Below are 11,179 nucleotides of genomic sequence, written 5' to 3'. Positions count from 1 at the left end.
AACAAAGTTGTAAAATTAGATATAACTTCTTTTCATACTATAAACTGCTGCACCCTCTGCCTGAAACAGTCTATTTTAAGGTATGCTTACACGAGAACGATAAAAAAAAAAAAAAGGTTTTTTTTCGCACACAGACGACAATGTTATCAAAACAATCCCCATTCCCATTGATCTGTGAAAACGACTAAAAATGCTGTATTGTGCATGCCAGACCAGTAGTTGGCGATGTCACTTTGTAAAGAAACACAATGCGAACAAGTAATGCATGACATCACCTTTTTTCACAAATTTGCATTTTTGTAGTTTACACAGAGACGATAATGGTAATCGTTTAAAAACTTACACTTTGAAACGTGTTTTTAAAACTCCCAAAATGCTGTTGTCATGTAAATGAACATATAAAACACATCAAAAATTTCTCGACATAATGAAGTTGCTTATCTAACTGTTCTTTGAGGGCAGGCCAAAGCAACCAGTAGGCAGGCATGATGCAAATGTGTACATGAACGTAGCCAAAGACTTTAGATATACAAAGACAGTGCACTCATATTACTTATAAATGAAAGAAAGTGCAACACACAATGTGGCATAATAATCACACAGATTTTTGAGAAGAGTCAACATTAAGCCAAAATAGCTGTTATTTACACTTGTCCTGTAGGGATGCACTGAAATTAATTACAGAAAGACCAAGTTTTCATTTAGCTAAAAGCTGAAACGGAAAATAAAGTTTTGGTTTGGATAATTGGGTAATTGAACTCTTTATGCTGTTCAGGGCATTTTCATGTGATAATTAATCATTTATCAATTAGTCATAGTAAATAAGATGCAATGAGATGCACCTTGGTATTTCAGCCAAAGAAATTTTAGATATTGCTTCTCTAGCATACTCTAGTCTACTCTAGTCACAGCAAAGTGTGTCCTGTTGTAATTTATCCATGTTTTGTGCATAAAATATATGCTTAAACAGTAAAAATACATCATTAAAGAAGTGGCAATTAAATGTCACTGTTTCTGTCAATGATTCCGACCCTCCAAAACTGTTTCTGTTAAAACTGAAAATTCACTTTTTTTGTTGTTATGGACTAATATTTTTGGTTTCTAAAATTTCAGTGCATCACCTTTAACTTGTATTGTATCTGGAATATTAGGTACTTTAAATAATACTCTGTAGATAGTGTCATTTTCTATTGATCATGCTGTCCAGTCGCAGTAAAGTATGTCAGATTGCAGTAGTCTGCTGTATCCTTCATGATCTCACTCTCAACCGACCTGCAAGATGGCAGTTTAATAGTTCAAATTATCATTTTTTTGGCCATGTTTGCACCTTTACCTGGCTTACATCATTCCTTACATGAGTTAGGTGCTAAAACAACACAAATAGAATGTGCAAGTAAATGTGAATTATCCTCTTTGTGTCTGCCTCTAGGACTGTGTTCACCTATTTCCCATCATTTCTGCATGTTCTTTAATGAAGTGCCCCTGCTGTCGACCTTGCCCCTTGTCTCTTTAAATCCCCCTCTTGCCTTGAAGGAGAACAGAAAAAGCCAACATGTCAGATAAAGTCTGGTTTGTTTATAGTCGTGTTCATTAGCTTTCTCTACTAGTAGGACTCTTCAGATGTTAGGATTTGGGCTAAGGCAAATTCCCTCGTACATTTGTGAGAAGGTTCTGTAAGTAGCCCCTGATGAATACAGTTCAGCTTATGAATTAAGTTAATCTTTAAAAAAAAAAAAAATTGGTTTCATTTAAATGCCATTGACTCCAGCTCTACTATTAGTATCCATAGAAACCAGTTGGTCAATTGATGTCACATATCAGTGGCAACATCATATTATGACTTCTGCTATAATAATGTGTTTGGCTTAGTGCCTGTCGATCACTGGAAACCACAACATTGTTGAGTCTAAATATAGGATGTGGATAAAAATTGCACTATTTGTTGATTTTGGAATGGCAAAACTGAACTTTATAATTAGTACACGCACCCATTCAAAAGAGAATTAGCACATTTCTGTGCCAATTTTGGAACATTGTTCTGGTTTTTAACTTTGGGAAACACCATGTATTTTTATATGACTAAATTAACACTTAATATATTAATGAAATATGTTTAACACAGTGATTTTTATTATTATTATTTTTATTATTTTGTAACATTTACATTTACAAACCTTTTTCATTCTGCTTTCTCTAGTGATCAGAAATTATGTAATTTTATTGTGATTTTTGCTAATTTTATTCTACTGACAGTTTTTCTTAACAGGAAAAACACAAATGTGTATAAATGTCAGATACTATAAAGTGATTTATATATATATATATAAATTTAATTCATATTAAAAACTTAATTAATCTTAATCTTAATACAGTCACACTGTATCAGGGTTATTATCGTTAATTAAAAAGAAAAATATAACTTTTTTTTTTGTTAATTAAAATAAAGCTGAAATAAATTATAAATATTAGAAAATGTAAATTAAATGAAAATTAATTCCCTTACTAGCTAAAATAAATTGGAATTTAGACCCTAACATTGCTAACTGTAAATAAATAAAAATGACACTGAACTGGAATAAAAAATAAATTAGAATTATTTATTAATTAATATTAATTTATGTTAGATTATTAATTCATTAAATAATAAATTATATAATTTCATATTAATTTCTTTAAATAAAACACAAACAAACAACAGCCCTTCCTCCCACATAAATAAAGAAATAAAGAAAAATAATCAATAACATGTCAAATGACAAAATTACAATGACAGCACATTAAAGTAAAACTAAAATGAAACCTGAAATGTATCATTTTAATAGTGTATAAATAATAAAAAATTATACTACATTGTATAAGTGGGTTTTTCTGTATCAATATAGCTTCATTTGTATGATTTGTCATCAAAAATGTAAAAATCATCGCCCTAAACAACCATGATGTTCAATTACAGAGTTTAAGAACGAACAAGGGCTTTCTCTAAACTGATTTCCTCATTTGACATCCTTAAATCACTGTTAGGTAGAAAAATCTGTAGCTAGTGGCCAGTTAAATGCATTTTAGTCGCTTTTGCTGACGGATGCTTTCTGGGTTTCACTAAAATGACTGTTAGTAATTCATCTCAACTGGTGACAGAATGGCACGGAACAAACGCTGCCTCGTGGAGAGAAACCTCCACTTTCCGTGCTTCCTTTCGCAGATAGAGTATGAGGCAGATAGATGGAGGGACTGATGTAGGTAGAGAGGTTCAGACAGAGAGAAAAATGGAGTGGGTGTGGAATCTCTTTTATGTTTTGCATCAAAAGAGGGATCAGTCCACAGTGATCCTCAATGACTACTGCTGTAAAATGCATGATCGCCTGTGCTATTCGGTTAACAGCCCTTGATGTCTTTTTGCCTTTTTTCCATGAGCTGGTGTTCCGCTCTGTGCTGAAAGATGGCCAGTTGATTCATTACAGCCTCAGCAATCTCCAGCCACTGCTGTTTTATCATTACACCCGTTACTATGAATCTTTTCAGGACACAACATGAAGGCAGAATCGAGCAATTGTTTCAGTTGCAAACAGCAAAAACTTACTTTGACAAATAACATTTTTTTAAATCACGGTTTAATTTCTGTGCTACAAATTAAATTGCAAAATTTGTTTTGTTTTTACACAGGTTTCCTGAACACTGTCCATCCATTGTTCAGTCAAACAGCTTCAGCTTTAACAGTGCTACAAGATGAATACTTTGTTCAGTTTCATATGCTCGTATTTTTCAACTAAAACCATATTGTGTCAGATGAGCAACTTCTCATTAATGAATGAATGTGAAAAAAAAAATCTAAGTTTTGAATGTTACCATGTTATTATCATGCCATTATTGTATTTACTCTGTTTTGTTTGTTTATTTATTTATTTTTGTTAATTTATTTCAACATTTATTAAGAAAAAAAAAAAAGAAAAAAATGAGATACAGGTGGAGCTGGGGAAGGTGGAGGGTTTCTGAAGTGCTGCAACTGCTACAACAAACTCTAGCCAAGTATTTGAATGTTGAGCAGCAAGCTCATTGGTTGTTAATGCAACTAGAACCAATCGGCTGCACCATGTGAATAATGATCTGATTATATCAGATTGAGTTATAACTTATCGGTCTGCACTTTCTAGAGTTTCATGACAGAACTTTGTATATATGTATGTGTCTATAGTACCTGTCAAAATTTTCAGATGTTTGAAAACATTACACTTTTTAAATGTTCATAATGAAGTCTTTTATGCTCACCAAGGCTGCATTTATTTGCATTTATCTGGATTTATTTGATCAAAAATACAGTAAAACAGTAATGTTGTGAAATAGTATTACAATTTAAAATAGCTGTTTTCTATTTGAATGTATTTTAGCATCATTACTCCAGTCTTCAGTTTCCCACGGTCCTTCAGAAATCATTCTGATATGCTGACTGATTGAATTTATAACTCTATTTATAACTTGATTGCCTGAAAAGTATGTATGTATGTATTTTTGGTGCTTGTTTCTGTAGCAGCAGCCAGTAGTCTCCTGCAGTATGCCAGCAGAGGAAATCGAGAGTGTGTCTCTTCCTGTGGGTTGGAAAATCTACAGATCACCTGAGGGACGGAAATACTATGTCAACACAAGCACTAAAGGTATTACTGATGTGTGTATTTGTGTATGTCAGTTGTTTTGACTGCCAGGAACAGTATGTTTATGGAGCAGTATGTTTATGCAAAGCCTTTTCTTGTCCCTTCTTGGAATAGGCTCTCTGTATCTCTAATATCGAAAATAAATGTATGTGGTGTAGCAACAATTTTTACTCAAAAATTGCTAGTAAATTTCACTATAACCATAAATAACAGATTAAACACTGAAATAGTTATTTTCTTGCAAAACATGCTCCGATCATCCTTGTTTTATTTAATTAGAAAAATCTTTTTTTTTTTAATGTAAGAGACAAAAAGAACACTGGGTGTTTCGTAATATAAAAAGAGTGTACAAGTTATGTGTCAAGAAAAAGGTTCTTAGAAGAAAACGCTTTTTTATTTTTATTTATTTATTTATTATTTTATGTGTGCCTTGGATCATTGTTTTTTCATTTGAGAATGAAGCGAGCATATTCCCTGCAAAAAAAAATGGTTTTCCCGATAGCACTACAACCTATTGCAACTTTTACCGGTATCTGAAATAGCCTGTCACAAAAGAACAAAACCCGCAGTAGTAGTGTTTCATTGCTGGACAAAAAAAAAGAAATCAAGGCAATTTTTCACCAACACTCTTTATTATCATAGTTGCATAAATGACTTTAAAATTTATCATAGTTGCATAAAGGACTTTTAAATTTTGTGTCCTTTTGCAGCTGATAAACTGATACTTTATGGAAAAAAAATATGCTTTTGGGCAATGTAAGATTAAGATAAGTATTATTTTCTGTTTGTGTGCTACCTATTTTTTAATATCATATTAACACATTGTACTAGTTTAAGGTACTTTAAAGTATTCATACTGTTATAAACAACATGGTATTATCATGATACTGTGTGATCAAAAACATGCTAATTTTATAATAATACTGAATTAATATCTCAATTTTAATAAAGAATAGCATCTCTGACCAATGTGCACGTGATGTGAATGGTCATATACATAAAAGTAAAAAAAGCTCCAAGCTAATTTAGTTGCCCTTTCCAAATTTATCAAATTTTATGGTCTTTCTCCCGCTGCTGTGGTATCAGTCTCATATGCCACAGTGATTCATTCATATAGCCTGAGGCTCATTTTTACATGTGTACGTTGCCTGATAAAAATGCGAAACGTTGATAAGGTATCTCAGTATGTTGTTGTGTAATCATAGAACCCAGTTCTTCCTCATTCGGCGCCACAGGCTGGAAAACTTCATTAGCATTCTCCATCATCTTTATAGCCTATTCATCTGGAGAGGGGCAAATCAGGCTGATCTGGATTAATCTGATAGTCTCATGTCCTTTCTCCCACATTGTTTTCATCTTTCTTCTTTCTCTTTTCTGACAAACCCTAGCACACTGTCTGGGATGTATAAAGCTGTAATGACCTCTTGTTTTCCACTGAAGCATAATTGAAGTGAATTTTGAATTTGTGGCGGTTTAGTCATGCTAACTGAAGTACAGATTCCAAAGAACATTTCATATAATGCAGGATAAAGACCAGATAGAAACACACAAACTACTGCCTGTTCAGGTGATGTCTGAATATTTGCTGCAAACAATGTTGTCACCATAATGGTGTAGGTACAAAGATATCCAGCCGAACCTTGACCTCTTGGTGCAACTAGCCCTTTAGTTGGGCTTTGATTTGATGTCCTGATGTTATTTCTGCTCTCCAAGTAAATGGATGTAACAAAGGTTAAATCTTACTTTAAAACAGCCATGCTGTTCAGTGGCCTTTTGTAAACATGTGCTGTGGATTTTTGTTCATTCTGAGCTGGCACCCCGCATGATTCTCCAACATCCTGGCACTAAACTATGACTGCCCTGTAAACACTGGCAGAACTGTCCAGAGGCGATCTGTTTGTACAGCGATGCTGTTCTTGCACTGTAAACACTTTTATTCTATGCGTATGCGTTGTTTCTCTTTGCTAGAAAAAATGTACAGTCTAGTGAGGACTGCTGCACTAATTTTGGCATGTGTCTCTCAGACATCTAATTTGTTATAAAATTTGAATGGGAGCTTTTTCAGAAAGCTGGTTCTGATTCAATACCCAGATTTACACTGGAAATAAAGTGGCTACCAAAAATCAACAATATATTTTGAACAAAGGTCTTTAAAGTCAGAGACTGAAATAGTAACATTACCATGAACTACATAGAACCAATAATAACCAAACGGATTAACATGAAAAGCAAATGTGATTTACACATAAAATAAACAATGAGTCAAAAATACCAAATAAATTTGGTGAATACTATAATCACATGAAAATACTATACGGTTTAATTAGATATACAACCTTTGGACAGCAGTTTCTTTTCCCTTTTAGAAATTTTCAAGTGTTTTTATTCTGTTATCCTGATTATGCATATATTAAATAGCCGTATTTATTTTTTGCAGTTAGCATTGTTTTTTTCTCTGCTTCATGACCCTATCACAACAGACCCAGTTTTGAATTGTGACATTGAGAAGCAGTGTGTGCCCTATCTGAGGCTGATTAGCAAATTGTGTTTGCACATGAATGTTTCTGTGTGGGAAAATCGTTTTTGACTGAATGCTTGGAATGAAGGATGCTGTTTTGCAAGAGTTAGCATAAAAAAATCCATCTTGACTCACAGGAAACATGGGGCGACTGTGTAAGAAAAATATGGTAACAATTTTCAGCCATGGCTGTGAAAAAGAAAAATTGCTTTTGCAATGGTATTCAGCAACTCACCCCTACTTGGGCTGACTGTTGCGTGTGGACTGTGAGGAATAAGTCTTTGTCTTGATTGAAGAAGAGCTCTAGTTTTATGTTTTTTTAATGTCATGATAAAACAGTAATACAGAAAGGCAATATATGTGTAATGTCCTAACACTAATGTAGTATACATAAGCAATCAAAGCTAGTAACCTAGACTAGTGAGGCATCATAAATAACATAACAATGCCTGTGTTTGTGTTAGAGACAACGTGGGAACGGCCAAGCACATCCACCATCAGCCCAAAGGCTTCTGGGTCTCACCAACACTCAGGTAATATTTGTACTAGGGCTTGAAAAAATATAGATTTTCCCATTTCAAGCCAATTCAATAGCGTTTTTTACATGATACATAAATCCAATATCATCATTTGTCTGCTCGAATCGTAACTGAATCACAATGTTTGGTTACCATTACTCAACAAAACTCAACTGGATTTTTTTGTAATGCTGCATTTAGGTGCCGAATACTTTTGGAAAACAGTTAAAGCAAGTGTTATTTACACATAGATCCAGCTGTCCACACCTGCCCACAGAGGTTTGTGCAGTTTTCACAGTTTACACAATTTACATCTTATATTCAAGATAGAGCTTAATGAAATGTGGACATACACAATTATGTTTAGATTATATACCCAACAGTAATGTAATGTTAATGCTAAATCACGTACTAGGATCGATAAATCAAGATTTGCCCATTTTGAGATATTATAATGTTTTGCTGATAACTTTACCTGCTTTGGAGAACAACGGTTAAATTTGTAAATGTAAATATTCATTTAGTTTACAGAGGACAAATATATAGGAAGGGGTCATGGTGGACAGAGGTTAAAAAGGGACATGGTGGACAGATGTGGAAGAAGGATGTGATTGAGGTGTAGAAAGAATGCAGTGTGGACAGAGACAAAGAATGAAGACATGGTGGACAGAAACATAGGGAGAGGACATTGGACACAGGTGAAGAAGAGGACATGGCGAACACAGTGAATGAATACACCGTGAGCACAGGTGAAGCGAGCCGAAATGATGGACAAATGTATAGAAAGAGAGATGGTGGACAGTGATGTAGATGGAGGATGAGAAAGAGTACAGTGTGGACAGAGACAAAGGAAGACGACATGGTACACCATAATGTTTGTGGAGGACAGAGTGGACAGATGTGTTGGAAGAGGACATGTGGACACAGGTGCACAGTAGGAATACAATGTGGACACAGGTGAAGGAAGAGGACATCACGGACTAAGGTACAGAAAGCGAGGGGACATGGTGAACAGTGATGTAGAAGGGAGATGTTACGGAAGATGTACAAAGAGTAGAATGTGGACAAAGACAAAGCACAAAGACATTTGGACAGAAATGGTGGGAGGGGACAGAGTAGACAGATGTGTAGGAAGAAGACACGTGGACACAAGCAAAAAGATGAGGACATTATGGACAAATGTACAGAAAGAGAGAGAACATGTGGACGATGATCTAGAAGGAGTATGTGATAGAGATGTAAAGAGAGTATGTGGACAGTGAAATGTTGGGAGAGAACAGACATATAAGAAGAGGACATGTGGACACATATGAAGAGATAGGACATTATGGACAAAGATATAGAAAAAGAGAATGCATGTTGGACAGAAGCACAAGACATAGTAGCTTAAATATGACATGTTGCAAGAAAATAGGCTAAGATTTAGAGGTGTGAGAGCAGCAACAGGAAAAAGAATTTCCCAGTGTTTCAGGAGACTGTAGTCTGTGTATCAAAGGCTGGATGTCAGTGCTTATACCAGGGAAGGCTGGCTCATTAATGCTCTGACTGTGTGTGTTTCTTCAGCCCTGAGGGAAGGCACCGCATTGTACCACAGCCTTCGTCATAATAATCACTCACCACTGGACACAGTCAGTGGACACGTACACACAGGCTGTTCAGCCTTAGTGCGAGCTGAATGTTGGCCATCTGTGAGACGTGGGTCCAGACTCAATGATATGATTACTACTTGGACAAAATGCATTATCTTGCACATTAGCTTCAGTGTGGTGTCAATAAGGGTTTATTAAGTCAGTGTGCATGCGTCAGCGCTCACATAAGCTGATGAATACATAAAACTGTTGACATAAAAATGTTGACTGCTGTCTAAAGCATGTCCTATGTTGTGTAAGTATCAGGCACTTCAGTCTGACTTCGAGCAGTGTTTTATGAGCTGTGGGTTGCAGAGAGGAAATCGTGCAAAGAATGTGAATGATTGTGCATTTATATCATTTTAGAAATATAAGACATTTAAGTTTGTTGGTGAGCTTAACTAATATTTACATACTTTAGGCATGACGTGCAACAAGTGTGCCACCAATCATAGCAGTGTTTCCCGCACTGTTTTTCAGTGGCAGCGCTCCTCACAGGCTGCATGCAAAAACAAACAATACCACAATCTGTGTGGTCAGATCTGTGTAGTCCGAAAGTTTCTTTAAATGGATTGTTCAAAATTCACATACTCAGTGCGCAAACACATACTGGTTTGATTCATTTGACCAACTCACTGTGCAATAACAGCTTGAACATGTTGCAAAATTTGCATGGGGAAATCTTTTGACCTCAAAAAAAATTCCCAGTTGTGTGGATTCCTATTCAAATGACTGGATTACACCCAAGAAAAGTGTACTTTATATCTATGTAGTTTTTCTAGCATAAAAAAAATTAAAGGGATAGCTCACCCAAAAATGAAAATTCTGTAATTAATTACTCACCCTCGTGTTGTTCCAAAACTGTAAGAACTTCAGGAACACAAATTAAGATATTTTTGAAATCCGAGAGCTTTCTGACCCTGCATAGACAGCAATGCAACTACCTCGTTCAACAAAAATAACGACTTTATTAAACAATTTCTTCTTTTCTGTGTCAGTCTTTGACAAGCGTTCACAAAAGTACCATGGTGCATGCGTGTGTTGCTGCTTATGCAGGAGCCGGCATTCTGATGTAGAACCTTGAATGCACTAGGAATGGGAAAATAAATTGTTGCATCGCGAATCGAGAAATGATTTAGCATCAATTCTGAGATTTTCCGAATGCATCGCGATTCTTTCTCGAGTTGATTCTGAGCTTAGTTTTGAACAGCAGATGGCACTGCATGCTTTAGAAAAAGCTATACTCTGCTTGTTTCCAAATCCTTACACACACTTGAACCTAAAATAATCATTCATAAAATTTGAAAAGGTTGAATTGAATTACAAGGGTGTTCACAGTGGGCTGTTTACATGAATCTCGCGTCATAAAATAATTCTGAGCCAAGGTGAAATTACATGACTCAGCCAAATGCACAGCCGAGTGTGCGGATAAAAACTAGACGCCATCTGCTGTTAAAATCTAAGCTCAGAATCGATTGCAGAGAGAATCGCGATGCATTCGGTCGATCTCAGAATCGATCCACGAATCGATTCTGCATCAATTTATCGTCGCAGCCCTAGAATGCACTGCAGCTTGTTTACAATCAGAGGAATGCACATGCATGGTTCTGTCGTGAACGTGCATCGAAATTTGACACAGAAGAGAAGAAATTGTTGAATAAAGTCATTAGTTTTGTTTTCTTTGCGCACAAGAAGTATTCTCGTAGCTTCATGAAATTAAGGTTGAACCATGGATGTCATATGGACTATTTTAAAAATGTCCTTACTATCTTTCTGGGCCTTGAATGTGTCAGTTGCGTTGCTGTCCATGTAGGATCAGAAAACTCTCGGATTTCATCAAAAATATCTTAATTTGTGTTCTGAAGATGAACG

This window comes from Sinocyclocheilus rhinocerous, unplaced genomic scaffold (assembly GCF_001515625.1).
Source record: "Sinocyclocheilus rhinocerous isolate Xijiao unplaced genomic scaffold, SAMN03320098_v1.1 scaffold3825, whole genome shotgun sequence".
In the NCBI taxonomy this organism is placed as follows: Eukaryota; Metazoa; Chordata; class Actinopteri; order Cypriniformes; family Cyprinidae; genus Sinocyclocheilus; species Sinocyclocheilus rhinocerous.
The sequence above is the reverse complement of the archived record's forward strand: the minus strand, read 5'-3'. Positions refer to the sequence as shown.